Consider the following 16,267-nt stretch of genomic DNA (forward strand, 5'->3'; position numbering starts at 1 on the left):
GAAACAATCTGGCTATCCCGCATCGATGGTAAAAGTGTTCAACATTAGACATAGGCAACCAATTATTCTTATTCTGACTGTACACCGCTATATATGGAGCCAATGTTAGCAATCAGAATAATACGTTCTTATTAAGCCAGTTGTACTGACAGTGTGTAGTAATAGGTTAAAGGTCACTTGCAAAAATAGTGATAAATATAATCTCATATTTAGTCAATATATTTAACAAATAAATGAAAGTCAGTAAATTAACATTAGTAGCATAGTTTGTGCGGAATAATGAGCATTATCTATACTTTTGGGGCATAGACAATTGAAATAACACTTTGAACAAAATGTTATAGTATCGAAGGTCTGCAATTGCTCTACGGTTTAACGAAGACTTAGTCGCAGGACAAATTTGTTCTCATGGGCAAAACCCATGGGCACTGCCGGTGGGGTCAAATGGAATATGCAGAGAGAGTAAGATTTGGGGGAGTTCTATTGTTTCTGAGTAGGGTACATACTGGCTGCTTTACTTTTACACTGCAATGTAGGTTTCCATTTTTCAATTCACACCCCACCCAACCCAAATCTAAAGGCCCCCTTACACTTGTCCGATTTGAGCTTGCTTTCACCCGATTCTGAGGAATCAGGGCCATATCAGGTGAAATTAACCCAAATCGGAAGTGTTTGGCATCTGATTCACTGTCCCATGCCCATCGGAGTCTGAGGTCAGATGGGTAGACCGTAAGATGGGTCAGAATTGGACCTCTCAGTGGTACATCAGGTCTGTCCACTCATTTGAATGGGAGTTTTGAAATCTCCTGGCCGCCCGCAGCAACCAATATTCCCATTCAAATTCTGTGCTCTGTCAGCCAATCAGTGGCCACCCATTTGTTTGAACATTCAACTTCCCCCGGCAGCATCCCTGTGGGGCGCTTTTTACATGCGATAAATCACATGCAATTTATTGCATGTTTAACTGCACATCAACCAGGGATCTGCTATCTGCCTACTGGATCACAGCTGCAAATAGTATACAAATAGACCCATTGTCTGCGCACTCAGTTAAGCTGTTGAATAAATTTAGAGACTTTCCCACAAATGTGGCAGTGTGCAGTGACAACCTCGTTACATCACTTTTTTTTATTTTTTATTTAGATAGCTTAAAAAAAAAAAAAAAAAAAGTTTTGATGCATATTAAGGCTTGTCATGAATTAGAAAAATAAGCGAAAAGGATTAGGGAGGTGACATTTCCTTTCAGTAACAATGGGGGATGCTGGCTCAGGGTGACCAGGAATTTGTTTCCTGGTTTGCACCCAGAGAACGGCTTTCTTCTTCCAGATTTTTTTGTTTTTAAAAACAACTTTTTATTAAGTCAAAGCTCTTCTTCCAGATTTGATATTTAGAGCAACTTGTACTGGATTTAATGTCGGAATGGACTAATAATGACAATAAATCTACAATATTCAAAATAACGGGAACAACAAAAACAGGTATGCACAATTCACATAAATATAATTTGTGATATAATAGGGGAGGTGTGGGAGGGGTTGCGGAATACAGAACTGGAACGCAAAATGCCATTGTGATTTATTATTGTATAGGCATGTGAGAGAATACGTTCCACTACCTGTGTCTGAGGGATTACATCATCTGTTCCCAACCTGGGGTACTAGCACTATTGGGGGCACTCTGCAGACCAGTTGGGGGTACTTGGAAAATAATATTGGTAATGACAAAGGAAGTCTTCCGATAACAGAAGTCTCCCGTTGCCATGGAGACGAACCATGTTGCGTCACTTGCGGTTCCGTCTCCAACATCACCAGCGTCTTCTTGTGCTCTTGTCTGACCTGCAATCCACTGGGAAATACCTGCGCTGCCCTCTGACATCAGCGATTATCTGCCCTGTGCTGACCCTGGTGGAGAAGCAGCAGCATTATTCCTAGAGGTGTTAGCGGGAAACCCGGTTCCGTATACAGCCAGCGGACAGACACAGAGGCACCCGATTCCTGACTGCACACTAGTCCGCTACCGGAGACAGGATGCAGCCAGCAGCCAGACACAGAGGACCTGATTCCTGACCGCACACTAGTCCGCTACCGGAGACAGGATGCAGCCAGACACAGAGGACCTGATTCCTGACCGCACACTGCTCCTCCGCTACTCCTTAATATAATGACTCTCGTAATGCTCACGTCCACTCCACTCATTATTACTGTGGATATTTTAAATTGATAGGAAGGGGTATTCCTAAATAAGAAGACTAATCCAGGGTTACGGGAGAGAAAAAAAGGTTGTGAGCTGCTGGATTAGAGTAAAGCTGGCTATATACTAGTGATTTGGGTACTTTTCATCGGGTTCCGACAAATCGGATGAAAAATAGCAAATCGTATGTGTTTTGCTATGATTCGGATCAGATGCGTGATCGGAGCTGGAGATCCCAAATGCTGCACATATGATTTGTTGGTGCATGCAGCGATTGCTGGGATTGCATACGATCCGGTCGCCGGGGAAGGTGCCAGCGAGTTCAAGGTAGATCATATGCAACTACTCCATACCCTCCAACATGACCCATCCCATTAGGTACAAAATGCTCTGTTCCTGGACTTCCCTGCCAGTGCCAGTTACAGATGTGAGCCTACAGCACAGTCCAATATTTAAAGAGGGGGGGTCACATCAACTCTCCGTGATGTTTGGGATGGCAGCTGGTGTGGCTCCCCTTTTTGAATATTGGACTGTGCTGCAGGCTCACATCTGTAACTGCCACTGGCAGGGAAGTCCAGGAACAGAGCATTTTGTACCTAATGGAATGGGTCATGTTGGAGGGTATGCTACTCCTCTTGGATAAGTCACACAAGTGTATGGGGGCTTAAGGGGAAAACACTTCAGACTTCTCTTTGACTACTTTTATAAAATTTCACAGGGTAGATTAAGGAATAGGTGGCAGTTTTGGGGCTCACACATACTATTGTATCAATGACTTTCACCGATAACAAGGGCCACGTTAAAAAAAAAAAAAACATATCATGCCCCTCTGTGGTCCTGCACTGTCTCTGCACATTGACGCATACCGTGATTGGCTAATCTGACTCTGGTTGATGTCCTGATCTATCCACCAATCAGCATGTTGACAGACACTGCTGCAGGCTCAGAGGCAAGTAGCTGTTGGGCTGCTCGGATTGAGTGACCAGCACCTGCCCCTAAACTTACGGGCCCCCTGGTCAGTTTCCTTCTGTGTCTATACATTATGATGGCTCTGATCATTTGTAGACCATTGTATAATGGTACACATGCCAGTTTACCATGGCTGATCCTTATTCCATCCCTACCTTCTCAGATTATATCTGGGTGGCTCCCGAACCTGTCAGAGCATTCTGCCCCACTATTATTGCAAAAATAAGTAAAAGCTTCTATTTTTTATATGAATGCTAAAAGTGAAAGTAGATTTATATACAGGTCAAAAGGCCGTTCCTCAATTTAACCCTTTAAGCCAGTTGGAGACTAATCATGAACACTGATTGGATGTCTACAATCTAAGAACTCCTGAGAGGTTTCATACCAGAAGCAAAACATAAGGTGCGGAGAAACGCGTCAGCGACCTTCAAAACAACTTCCTGATTGCTGGATCCAAGTTATTGATTAAGCAGTTCTGCTACGTAGTACATTGTTTCGGATTATATTAATATTAGCGCCACTCTTTATGTTCTCATTTCCTTTGGGACTACAGAAGGCCTCATTTTTAAGACCAAGCAACCACCAAATAAAGTGACTTTTATTATTCTCTGTTACATATACATAGCCTATTATCACTTGTAGGGTTACTTAGACCATTCCTGCCATATTCACATTCATTTATTACCAGGGCTATTTTTGTGCAGGCTTCCAGCAGGAACTGTGGCCCTTATTCTAGTTCACTCTTTCTGACAAATATTTCTTAGATGGACAAAACCATGTGCACTGCAGGTGAGGCAGGAGTAAAACCCCACCCAAATCTAATTATCTCTGCACAAGTAACATCTGCCTCACCTGCAGTGCACATGGTTTTGTCCATCTGAGAAATATTTTGTTAGAAAGAGTGAACTAGAATAAGGGCCACAGTTCCTGCTGGAGCCTGCACAAAAATAGCCCTGTTTATCACCCAAATAATAATTTTAGTGGATTATAGTAAAGTAATACCTTGAGCGGACAGGAAGCTGGGCCATGGATTGGAAAGGATATTTTATCTGTTTGCAGCAATATCACCATTGTCACATTTTTTTATTCATCTTTATTATTTATTTTTAACAATACAATGCATGCACAATTCTTTTTTAAATATTTTGTTGCAATCATATTGTTTTTGTGCACGCTAAGAACACATACATCATACATTTAACACATACATTATACCATATAATTCTTAATACACATATATATATAAAATGTAAACTTCATTGCAGTTCGGCGTTTAAGCTATCAATCCCCGGTTCCAGTTACTGGTACATCTAGGGCAGGCATGTCCAAACTATGGCCCTCCAGCTGTTGTGAAACTATAAGTCCCATCATGCCTTGCCACCGTTTTGCTATAAGGGACTACTAAAACTATGGCAAGGCATGCTGGGATGTGTAGTTTCACAACACCTGGAGGGCCACAGTTTGGACGTGCCTGATCTAGGGTGTGGCATTTCCTCATCTATGTCCCCATTCTTTCTTCCATTTTTATTTTTACTGTCTTTTTTCACATATTTTGTAAATCATGAAGTTACCCTTATCCAACCCTTTCCTTACTAACTCTGTGCACTTTTATAACCTGTTTCTATATTCTATTTTACAAATTTTTGCTATATTTTGACCTATTCCATTTATACCAAATTTTTTGTGTTTATCTTTTGTGTTCTGCTAATTTGCAGATATTTTTCATGTAACACAATGTACTTTACTAATGCTAATCAGTTGTTAATGTCAGGACCCTACACTCGACATCCAACATCTGGCGACCATCACCTTTGCTAATGAACGTAAGCTAATAATATATGTTTTTTCATCAGGGCCCATTTTTTCCTCAATTATATTTAATATACAACATTTTGGAGTTAGAACTTCCCTGTGTATTCCTGTAGCTATCGTTATCTGTTTGACCCCATCCCAAAATTTTTGGGCCACATGACATCCCTAAAGCAGATGCCAAAAAGAGCCTTGCTCCATATTGCATTTGGGGCATATTATAGATGCAAATGTTACCAATCTATTCATGGATAAATAAGCTCTGTGCATAATGAATAATTGCACGTGTTGTGTACGCATCGAATGGATACGGTCGTATTGTCGACACGACTTAGGTCGACACCGTTGGGTCGACAGGCAACAAGGTCGACAGGCAACAAGGTCGTAGGGTTACCACCTAGTCCCTTTAATTCCGGACACATGTTAATTACACAGGTTCTGTGGCAGTTTAAAATCAGGTGAAGTGAAGTCTTGAAGTCAGCAAACATAAGAACCTGTATAATTAATGTGTCCGGAATTAAAGGGACTAGGTGGTAACCCTACAAGGTCGACAGGGTTCTAGGTTGACATGGGACAAGGTCGACATGGTTTTAGCTTGACAAATGCGTTAGATCGACATGAGCCGACATATGGCCAAACAGAGGTACTGCAAGGTGAACATAACAACAGCAGCACCTCTGTGTAACCAGAGGCACTGCAGACCAAACAAAATAAATGGCAGTCCTGACAAACGGTCAGCTCTGAAGTAGTATTTTCACATCCATGTTTCTACGTACAGTACCTGTAAATCGGCATTAAATGATAGTACTTTCAGGACCGCTTCCCTCATCACCAGTGACAGCATCCAGTGCTCAGCAGTCACCCTGTCCGCCTCCATTGCTCCTGGCCACAAGCATGGCAGATACAAACATACTTTCCCGCCGTAGCCTGACATGGGGGTTGCCATGTTTTCTTGGTCACATGTCTGTCTCAGCCAATGCTAGCCTGGTTTGATCTCCCAGGATACCTGCCCAGCCAATCACGGCTACCCTGTGGGTATAAGCAGAGGCGTAGCTAGGGTGGAGCCGGCGGAGCACCTGCTCCGGGCGCAGACATGACACCTGGCGCCGGAGCTCTGCCGCCAGCTCCCTTGCCCTGCTCGCCCGCTCCCCGGCATCAGTCAGTGAGAGAGGCTTCCTGTTTGCGTCTCTCTGCTGACCTCCGTAGCCAGACTGGGGAGAGTGAGACCAACATGATTTACTGTATGACAACTACCACGGAGCATAAGTATTATCTTTGTCTAAATCTCTATATATTAACACAGCGCTGTTTTAAAATGTCATGTATGGATGGTCAGTTACATCCAGCATTTACTACTTGGAGAGAGCATGGTGTGGGTGTTTGTTAAGATTTTATGGCTGCAGGATCAAATTTAAGAGACTATCTTCAAGGCTGATTTACTAACACACTGCTGCCTAATAATTAACCCATTCTCCGCCAGCATAATTTTATTAAAACTTTAACCAAAAGTGCTTCTATTGCTGGAAAAAGCACAAAGTTGCTGGGAAACTGTATGACCTGTATTAACCCACTGCTGACTGAATCAAATTTACTAACCAATATACTGTATGGTATCAGAATGGATTTCTAATTCAGCATACTGTATTTCTTTTCTTAGTTTGCTTTCATAACCATGCTACTGTACATGCCTGAGACTAATAGAGTTTGCAGTCCAGCAGCCAATCAGAAGCAGCATTGGCTGCTGGACTGCGAGCGTTTATTGGTTAGCAGTCCAGCGGGAGACTTGAGCTCTGGCTCAGGCGGGCACAGCGGGGAGCTGGGCAGGCTTGGCAACGAGCAAGGTCAGTCCCCCTTGGCAACGAGCATGAAGCCCTGGCATAGAGCATGAAGTTCCTAGCAATGAGCATTTAGGGAAGTGGCACTTATGTGACAAATGTGTAATGGGCATTACGGTGTGTTATATAGTATGTAATGGGCATTACGGTGTGTTATATAGTATGTAATGGGCATCATGTGTGGCCTTATGTGTAATTGGCATTACGGCATGTGGCTTTATGTGTAATGGGTATTACAGAGTTTGCTAAAAAGTGCAATGGGCATTACGGTGTGTGGTATAATGTCAGGCCGCGCCCCCTTTTCGCCGCACAAGGGTCCCACCTGCTACAAATGGGGGGGCGACATGCCCTTGCTCCAGGCACCGTGGAACCTAGCTACACCACTGGGTATAAGTATCCTGGGAGCTCTCACTCCAGTGCTAGTGCTTCAATTGTCATTTGTTATGAAAGTGTTGCCTGCTGGTGTTGTCTCTCTGCTGCAGTGTTTCCTCCTGGTCTTCAAGTCCTGAACCTGTCCGGGCTCACCATTGCCTGTGAATATCGAAGTTCACCTTCGCCTGTGTCCAACCAGGATTCCATTACCTGTGTCCTTCCAGGCTCACCTGTGCTCCGTTTCCAGCTGTCTCCCATCCGTCCTCCGGATTCCACAGCTACTCACCTGGTCCAATACTCCGGACATCTTAACTCCATTCCTCATCCGATGTTCCACCATCGATGCTCCATCAGTACAAGTTGTAAAGTATTCCATCTCAGTGACTGTTCCATTTCCTTACCATCGCATCATTCACTGCTTGTACCACTATCAACCGTCTGTCAATAAATCGGTTGTATTGTACACTTGTCTGGTTTTTCCTCTGGGTGCACTGTCGTGCAATACATGCACAAGGGTCTCCTCCGACCTGCCAGGTTCCGGTACCAGTCCAGACCCCCACCAGAGGTTTTAGTCTGTCCGACTCAGACCCCTGGTGTGACAAGAAGCTGTTTACATCTCTAATGGAACATTATGACCCCACTATGTGTTTGGACAAGGATATCAAATGTGGATTCAAACCCAGGGCACAATTCTATTAGTATGGAACAGCGGTGCATTCTGTTGCTGCAGCCTGTTGCGATTCCAGCTGCACCTGATGTTCTGGTCTGTGATTGGGAATTGTGCCTGGGGGAAGCACCTGGCTCTCATCTGCTTGGAGGACCAAGCCGAACCATCGTACAGCTGTTCTTTGCCTTGAGAGTAAACAATGCATATCAAAAATGTATTTCAAATAAAAAAATACAAGAAAGAATGTCATAGGGGAGAAACACTTGAATTCCCCTCTATGGGTTCAATGGCCTAAATAAGGGCAAGGTACAATCTTTATTAGACCTTTATGCAGTTATGCTCCTTTGTTCATTCTTATGGGGGCAGCATGTAGCCCCAGAGGTCTGCACGGCTATGGCATTCTCCCACATTCCTGAACCCAGCCAGTGGCCCGGCCTGGGTAATTTGTATTCACCCGTCATCGGCGCTTCAGTTTGTAGTTTTATGATGCCAATTATATACACATGGAGCCTTATTTAGTGCACCAGAGGAAGCTGCTGTATCCCATAGCAACATGAGAGTTTACTAAATTAGGCAAGTCCAAACTGTGGCCTTCCAGCTGGTCAGTGAAAAATAAAAGCCAACCCCATTTTGTACGTCCCCATTTAAACAAATTTTTACTCTCTCCTCCTATCTTCCCCATTCTCTGCTGCTCCCATCTACAATATGTTCACTGTGCTCTGAGCTACCTCCTCCTCCGAGACAGGGCCTGGGCTGGGCGTGCTGCGCAGCTAGCTGGAGCTTGGACTCGGAGCCGCAGGTTGCTGCTGCTGCTGCGGACGTACAGGTGTGCGCAGTTGCTCCCATGTGGCTTATATATTGTGGCCGCGTACGGTGCTTCTGCGCATGTACAGAAGCTACTGTTTGAACCTGAGAAAGGAAAAGCACTGCTCGATCAGAGAGGTCAGATCACAGAAGCCGCCGCCGCCACAATGTTATTAAGGGCAATAAAGGAGGACACTTTTCGAGGTAGGACAGAACTTACAAAAGAATGACTGTCCTCCCTAAAGAAGGACGGTTGGTCACCTTACTAATAGCAAACTGTGGCAAGGCATGATGGGATTTGTAGTTTCACAACAGCTGGAGGGCCATTGTTTGGACATGCCTGGTCTAAATGGTTCCTGAAAAATGGCATCCAGAACCAGCTTGGTTGATTTTTCCTGTGCACCAGTTTCTGTAGCGTCCTATATCCAGCACATTGGAAGCTAATAAAGTGCACAATGGCCGGAGGGAGAATAATTGGAATACTTGTATAGTGTGGAAGGATAAATTATAATGACTTAAATTCCATGACGTCTCTGCAGATGGACGCTTTGTGCACAGAGAGAAGTAAAACAGATTTTTAGAAGTAAGAAGAGGTGAAGTCTGGAAAAGTTTATACGAAGCCTTAAGAACAGGAACGTGGGGAATACGAGATGCTGGTTACTCACACGGGTGATGGTCAGCAGTAAAGCAGACCGTTTTTATTTCAGACTGTATTACGCTGAAACATTATATATTTTCTCAGTAATAATTGTTTTGTTTAAACCAGGCATGTCCAACGTTGGCCCTCCAGATGTTTTGAAACTACACATCCCAGCATGCTTTGCAATAGTTTTAGCATTCTCTAATAGCAAAACTGTGGCAAAGCGTGCTGGGATGTGTCGTTTCACAACATCTGGAGGGCCAACGTTGGACATGCCTGGTTTAAACCATACCTGAGAGATTCCAGCCTACACCAGAATTCACATATAAACTTGTCCACTAGGGGCACTGTAGAAATATGCTGTATTTGGATGGTGGAAGCTTCATCATTGACAGATACTTGTTGTTATACCTGATGAGGTTGTTATTCAGGAAGTGCCTGTGCAGCTAATGTTGAGCGCGACTGCAGTTATTAGAGACACACTTCTGCAGTTCCGCAGATTCCTGTGGTGATTTACACACTTTTAATCTTGTGGGACTTTTCACACTTTTAATACAGCAGACACATTTGTCTTTTTGAAGAGGGAGGATCAGAAAGTGTCCCCCTCAGATGCTGCCGGACTCAAACTACTAGCAATGAAATGGGATTGCTTATATTGTCTTTCTCAGCTAATTACACAACTGCCGCCATCAAGGGTAAATTCAGTGCAGGCCCAACAAGAGCACTCTGGGCATGATGCACTATACTCCAGGCAAAGGATGCACTGCTGGCATTGAGCGGGTTGTCTCTGCTTGTGCCCCTGCAATGCTTTATGGTGATGCCATCTTGCCCAAAAATGCTCAAACTCCACGAGGTTCCTTACCTCAGTTGGTCAATTGTTGCCGGAGACCTTTTTAAATGGAGGGGAGGAAGAACACTTTGTTGTAGTGGATGCTTATGCAAGAAGGTCCAATGGCCTGGTGGGCTGGTGACCTGTGGCCACACCCCTTTTTCATCAGCAGCCTGTTTGGACACTACAGTGCCAGTGTTCTCATTCAGCTCCAGTACGTTCCTGTATGTTTGTAAAACAATCTGTGAGGCGCGATATTTCATCATACAGTATTACTAATTATACATATAAAGATGATGCAAGCGGTGGATATAGATGAAACAGGAAATCTCTGCAGTAACGGAAGTGGCAGCTCATTGTGCAGGTACCTGCCAGCTGTAATCGTGGAGGAACCCAGCAGAGACCTTCTGTTGTGGCTGCACCATGCATCTGTGTTGCACAGCGGTGTAGCTAGGTGCCATGGTGCCCGGAGCAAGGGCATATTTCGTGCCCCCCCTACCCCGGCAATGAATTGGGGGCGTGGCTAACATGTGTTTGCATGTTACATTTGAAAAAAAAAAACTTAAAAAATAAGACACTATATAAGACACTGTAACGGAATCTGCTGCGCTATATAAGACGCTGTAACGGAATCTGCTGCACTATATAAGACGCTGTAACGGAATCTGCTGCGCTATATAAGACACTGTAACGGAATCTGCTGCGCTATATAAGACACTGTAACGGAATCTGCTGCGCTATATAAGAAACTGTAACGGAATCTGCTGCGCTATATAAGAAACTGTAACGGAATCTGCTGCGCTATATAAGGTGCCGTAACGGAATCTGCTGCGCTGTATAAGACACTGTAACGGAATCTGCTGCGCTATATAAGACACTGTAACGGAACCTGCTGCGCTATATAAGACGCTGTAACGGAATCTGCTGCGCTATATAAGACATTGTAACGGAATCTGCTGCGCTATATAAGACATTGTAACGGAATCTGCTGCGCTATATAAGACGCTGTAACGGAATCTGCTGTGCTATATAAGACACTGTAACGGAATCTGCTGCGCTATATAAGACACTGTAACGGAATCTGCTGCGCTATATAAGACACTGTAACGGAATCTGCTGCGCTATATAACATGCTGACAGCTGTAAATAAATAAATATATATACAGCAGGCAGCAGCAGATGCCAGAGAGATTCAGTGTCTTATATATCTGCGCTATATAAGACACTGTAACGGAATCTGCTGCGCTATATAACATGCTGACAGCTGTAAATAAATAAATATATATACAGCAGGGCAGCAGCAGATGCCAGAGAGATTCACTTCCCCCCCCCCCCCCCCCCCCCCCGGACCCACAAATCCCCCAAACCCCAAGTGTAGTATTAATCTTATTACATCATTAATTAGCTGTAAAAAAAAAAAGAAATCCACCTTGAATAATGATAGCAGGGCGGCACGGGCGGCAGCAGAAACTCTCCTCACCAGCGCTTGGGATGGCTGTGGCTGATGACGGAGTGAGAGGCAGGTGACTGTGTGGGAGGAATCTGAGTGCTGCTGCGCTGCGCTGCCCGGAAGCGGTCTGAGCAGCAGCGGCAGCAGCACGAATTTACATGAGTGAGTCACCAAGCGTCACGGACAGGGCAGGCGCCGGGCAGGGCAGACGCCGGCGCACGCTGCCCGTATTGTCTTTCTTGTGCAGGGATGATTTTTGCGGAGGGGGGGCGGGCCGGCGGCGCCATCTGACCAATCGGCGCCCGGAGCATGAGCTCCGGTGGCTCCGCCCTCCCTACGCCTCTGGTGTTGCAGAAGGAATGGCTGCAATCAGCTTCTAGAGCGCACAAGATCATGGTGCCACAAAGGTTCCACAGCGCCTGACAATAAATACACAGAAGAGCAAAAACTAAAAAAAAACAAAAAAAAACTATTTACAGTATAAAGCAAATTAGGACAAGTACATGGTAAATAAAGACAGTTGCAGCAGCGGACACTGACACAACTATAAAAGTGGCAGAGATATACAGTTGTGCTCATAAGTTTACATACCCTAACAGAAGTTGGTATTTTCTGGCCATTTGTCAGAAAATATGAATGATAACTCACAAACTTTTCTTTCACTCATGGTTAGTGGTTGAGTGAAGCCATTTATAATGCTTTCACACTGACAAAACGTTTTAAAAACCAGAATTTTTAAACGGTATTTAAAACGGGTCTGAGCCTTCACATTGCAGTAGATTACCATTTTTAATACCGTCTAAGTACCATTCACATCAGTCAACCCATTTAATCCCCTGAACACGTTTCAAGACAAAATGCACGGGACGGGATGCAGTCAAAATCCTGACAAGGGCAAAATCCTGACAAGGTCAAAATCCCGAATGGGTCATAATACCGACAAGGACAAAATCCCGAGACGGACAAAATCCCGACATTTAAAATCCCGACAAGGACAAAATCCAGACATTTAAAATCCTGGCAGGGTCAAAATACCGACATATAGAATGTACAGCTGAAACAGTGAACATGACTTACCGTCGACAGGTCGCGAGGTCGACTTGGGTTTTTTCACTGCTTTTTGACCCGATATGTGCCGACAGGCGGTATTTCATGCCCTACCATCCACTAGGGCGTGGTGGGAGAATAAAATAGTGTGCCCGAAGCATTGCGAGCGAAGCGAGGGGCTGCGGTTCACTTCCAACTGTGTTCATGTCGACTGTGTCGACATTCGGGTAAAAAAAAAGTGAAAAAAACCATGTCGACCTCGCGACCTGTCGACGGTAAGTCATGTTGACTGTTTCACCTGTACATTCTATATGTTGGTATTTTGAGCCTGTCGGGATTTTATATGTCGGGATTTTGACCCTGTTGGGATTTCGACCGTCGGGATTTCATACCGAATACCACGGGACAGCCTATCACAGGTCTGTAATCTTTTTTTTTACTAAATACCGTTTCAGAGCCATTCTCACTGCATAAAAACGGCTCTGAAACGTGTAGGACTCTGCTTTTTAAACGTTTTGAAATACCGGTTATCTTTAACCGGTAAATCAACTCTGGCACTTTCCCACTGCAGCCTTAAACGTTTTGAAAGGGGGAAAAAACGGCAATATACCGTTAAACAAGTGCAGTGTGAAAGGGGTATTATTGTCAAACAACTGTGTTTACTCTTTAAATCATAATGACAACAGCAAATACCCAAATGACACTGATCAAAAGTTTACATACCCCAGTTCTTAATACCGTGTATTGCCCCCTTTAACATCAATGACAGCTTGAAGTCTGTTGTGGTAGTTGTGGATGAGGCTATTTATTTTCTCAGATGGTAAAGCTGCCCATTCTTTTTGGCAAAAAGCCTCCAGTTCCATGGCCAGAAAATCACAAATTCTGCTAGGGAATGTAAACGTATGAGCACAACTTAATATATTCTAAGAAAAGCACATGAGGAGAGAGGGCCATGCTCGTGAGAGCTTACATTCTAAAGCAGGCATGTACAAACTGTGGCCCGCCAGCTGTTGTGAAACTACACATCCCAGCATGCCTTGCCATAGTTTTAGCATTCCCCTAGATGCAAAACTATGGCAAGGCATGATGGAACTTGTATTTCACAACAGCTGGAGGGCCATAGTTTGGACAAACCTGTTCTAAAGGGAAGGGGGCAGACAGACAAAAGATGGCCATTGACCATCAATGATTTTAAATCATCGATGGTTTATGGCCAAGGTCAAATACTTTTCCCATCGATGTGTGAGAACCAGATGGTTTGCCTACATCGATGCCCAGCAAAACCAATGTTTTGCGTGATTTTTCTCTCTCAAAGTGCCGCCCCCCGTCAGGTCAGTCAGTCAAATAAAATGGATGACCATCGATAGGTAAAAATATTGATGGTCATCCATTGCATAGTTTAACACTATCGATGGCCAGTTGCACTATAGCCATCGATGGCAACTATCGATGGTAATGGCAACGATGACTATCCCTAGACAGACATGGGTAACACAGCAGGTATAGCAGTTTTATGGCGGATGTTCTGAGGTAAAATTATGCCACAAGGCTTAAATTGCCTTCTTATTTGGACAGCTTATTTGAGCTCTAGCTTCTTATTCAGAAAATGTTACTATTAAAAAAAATAATTAAGCAGGATCATTAAATTATTACAAACAAAACAATATCCATGGCACAAATCTCAATTGTATTTTGCCTGTGCCAATGAGATTGTAGTCATGAAATAGGCTGGCAGAGGGGCATGGGTCCCAGATTTCATCATATTGAATAAGTAGCTGGTGTCCTGCAAGGGTTATATAGCGTTAGTCAAACAATGGTCCTTATTCTGATCGGTGCGGCCGGATCCGATTATGCGGCCAGGACCGTGCGTGCGAAACCCCGCCTTCCATACGGATCGCCAACTCCGTCCGTACGCGGTAAGAAGCTGGCCGAACGGACCGCACGTGTATTTTTCACCTCCTCCATCTCAGGGAACCTCCCCCATCATTCGATGGTCGCAGACCATCGAATGCAGGACCGAGTGGTCCACCAGCTCCCGCAACCTCAGACCACACGGACATTTTTCCGTACAAAAGCAGGGATCTGGGCGGGCAGCTGACATCCGGCGATGTCATATGTCCGCCCCCTACACGTGCGTCACGGCCGCATTACCATACGTACGCCCAGCGTTTGCATGGGAACGCCCATGAAACGCGGGGCGTATGCATATGGTAATGAGCCCCGCTCGCACATGCGCAGAGACGCCTCTGCACATGCGCAGACACAAAACATCGGCGTCCCGAACGCATGCGGATATATCCGCACCGACCAGAATAAGGGCCAATATGACACTTGAAACCCACATAGTGGGGGTCACTTACACAGGGCCGGTGTATGGCTTCTCAGCACCCTAGCCAAAACTTCAACCTACTGCCGCCATCACCCCCCCCCCCATACTGCCACCAATAACCATTTTACAACCCCTTAATGCATACTTGCCTAATATTCTGGAATGGCAGAGAGCCTCCCAAAATTGAGTGGTCCTTCCTGCCCCCCAGGTAGGTGGGCAAGACCCCTGCTTTCTCTGGAAGCCCCCAGCACCCTCCCCTTTGCCACCCACAACAGAGTACAGGAAGAGAGGGCAGCAAAATAGGGAAGTATGCCTCAAGAGAAAGTATGGAGGTGAGTTTGTAGAGGTTCCACAGCATTAAGTACAAGGATCCTCACAGACATCCTTGATTTTTTGATAGGCAGACTTGGTGGCACCCCCTAGATCCCAGCGCCCTAGGCAGCTGCCTAAAGCAGCCTAGTGGTAGAGGAGGCCCTGCACTTGCATATGACCCACCTGCAAATTACTTTGACCAACAAGGATTTTTTCACGGGCTACTTATTCAAAAAGATTAAATCTGGTACCTATGCCCACTTTAGTGCCTGATTTCTGCCCAAATCCTTGTTGGTCAAAGTAATTTGCAGGTGGGTCATATGTAAGTGACCCCCACTGTGTGGGTTTCAAGTGTCATGTTGTTTGACCAACACTGTATAAACCTTGCAGGATACCAGCTACTTATTCAATATGATGACATCTGGGACCTATGCCCCTCTGCCAGCCTATTTCATGACTAAAATCGCATTGGCACAGGCAAACTACAATTGAGATTTCTGTCATGGATATTGTTTTGTTTGTACACTAATAATTTAATGATTCTGCTTCATTTCATTGTTTTAATATTATTTTCTGAATAAGAAGCCGGATCACGAATAAGAAGCCAACTTCAGCCTCCTCATTATGGCAGGGCATATAATGGTGCTTATAACATGAAGTTTTGGTAAAGTTGTCCCCTCCTGACTCACAGAGGGCCTTATTCTAGTTCACTCTTTCTGACAAAATCCTTCTTAGATGGACAAAACCATGTGCGCTGCAGGTGGGGCAGATGTAAAATGTGCAGAGAGAATTAGATTTGGGTGAGTCATTTTGTTTCTGTGCAGGATAAATACTGGCTGTTTTATTTTTACACTGCAATATAGATCTCACTTTGAAGTAAAACCCCACCCACATCTAATTCTCTCTGCACAAGTTACATCTGCCCTCCTGCAGTGCACATGTCAGAAAGATTGGCCTGGCCTCAGACATGGGTCACAGGCAGCCAGTCCCCCGTCCGCCGCCTCCATTAGAGCA

This window comes from Crinia signifera, chromosome 3 (genome assembly GCF_055691185.1).
Source record: "Crinia signifera chromosome 3, ASM5569118v1, whole genome shotgun sequence".
Lineage (NCBI taxonomy): Eukaryota > Metazoa > Chordata > Amphibia > Anura > Myobatrachidae > Crinia > Crinia signifera.